Genomic DNA, 1,795 nt, shown 5'->3' with positions numbered 1-1,795 from the left:
GACTCTTTGCAACCCCATGGACTGCAGCACGCCAGGCCTCCCTGTCCATCGCCAACTCCCAGAGTTTACTCAAACTCATGTCCATTGAGTCGGTGATGCCATCCAACCATTTCATCCTTTGTTGTCCCCTCCTCCTCCCGCCTTCAATCTTTTCCAGCATCAGAGTCAGTTCTTCCCATCAGGTGGCCAAAGTATTGGAGTTTCAGCTTCAGCATTCAGGACTGATTTCCTTTAGGATGGACTGGTTGGATCTCCTTGCAGTCCAAGGTACTCTCAGGAGTCTTCTCCAACACCACAGTTCAAAAGCATCAATTCTTCGGCACTCATTAGAGAAAATCTAAAAGTTTCAGAAAAAGAGAGAAGGAAATTAAATTAAAATCCCTTTACCCAGATAAGTAACACTGGAGTGAATTTCCTTCTTGTCTTTTTTCTTTGTATTTCTTTGGTTATAAATTTTTTTTTTTTACTTAGTTTTTCATTCTATTTTGTTTTCTTAAGTTCATATCATAAGCATTCTCTCATGTTATTGTGTATTCTCCATAAACATGTATCTTTCAAGGCTACATAATATTCCTTGGGATGGGTATTATAAAACTTAACTATTTCATTGTTGATGAACATTTGATTTTCTGTGAATTCTTTTTTTTTTAATTAATTTATTTATTTGACTTCACCCAGTCAGTTTTGGCACTTGAGATCTTCCATCTTCATTGTGGCATGCAGGATCTTTAGTCGTGGCTTAAGAAGACTTAACTGTGGCATGTGGGATCTAGTTCCCTGACCAGGTATCAAACCTGGGCCCCCTGTATTGGGAGTGCAGAGTCTTAACCACTGGACCACCAGGGAAGTCTCTGTGAATCCTTTTTTGAAAATCTTTGCCCACAGCTCTTTTATTTCTTTAGGTTTGAGTCCTTCAAGATGAATTACTGGGTAAAAGCATATACATCTTTTAGAGAGTACAAATCTTTCCCTATATATTGTCACACATTCCTTTGGAAAGTTCTTAACTGAAGCACTTGGGGAGTACTTCCTTCATTATACGCTTGATGGCTCTGCCTATTTCACTTTGTAAAAGAATGCTGCTGTTGAATAGGTGAATTTTTATTACTGAGCTAAGATCCCAAATATTTGGTACCTTTACTAGGCATGGCTGTGCGCTGTTAACTCTTGACTCAGTTTCCCCACTCTTATCATAACAAATGTTTGTTAAATTTGGAGGATGATTTCAAGTTCTCAAAGTTGGAAATACTGGTTAAAATTTCAGTTTCAGCTCTTCAAGTTTATTTCCTCATCTGTAGAATGGGAATGATAACTAACCTAGACAATCATGGTGATGATTGAAAAAAAAAAAGAAAAGAATAACAACAATAAAAATATATAAATCACTTAGCACCATGCCAGTAGCTACCTGGTGAATATTACTTCCTTCCTTCTTTATCCTCAACTTGGCAACCATTTGAAAAGTTGGGAGAAGTAGTATTAAAATACTGGATTTCTAGTTGTGGTAACCAAAGCTCAGAGAAGCTAAGTGTCTTTCCTAAAGTCACAATGACCAGTAAATGACAAAGTGAGGTTCACAACACTGTCTCAACATGGGGTTTCACTGGGCAACTGCGGGATATGGTCTTCACATCTGTTTTATTTGGCCCAGGAAGCCAAAGTAAGAAAATAGAATAAAATCAAATAAAGCCAACACTGAAAATGAGATTTCACATCCACATAGGATTTCTGGTTTCTCTTGAGAAATCATTCGATCTGGTGATAGGGGAGGGAGAGTCGAACTGGCCCGTTTGCA

General features: G+C 38.2%; 1 non-coding gene across 1 annotated transcript; it reads right to left on the bottom strand.

The window, feature by feature from the left end:
* Positions 1 to 773: 773 nt before the first annotated feature.
* TRNAG-CCC lies at positions 774 to 846 on the bottom strand. Its single transcript has one exon. It is a non-coding gene; the product is annotated as a tRNA-Gly (tRNA).
* Positions 847 to 1,795: the final 949 nt, after the last annotated feature.

This window comes from Bison bison, unplaced genomic scaffold (assembly GCF_000754665.1).
Source record: "Bison bison bison isolate TAMUID 2011002044 unplaced genomic scaffold, Bison_UMD1.0 scf7180017864301, whole genome shotgun sequence".
NCBI lineage: Eukaryota > Metazoa > Chordata > Mammalia > Artiodactyla > Bovidae > Bison > Bison bison.
This window is presented reverse-complemented; position numbering and strand designations above follow the sequence as displayed.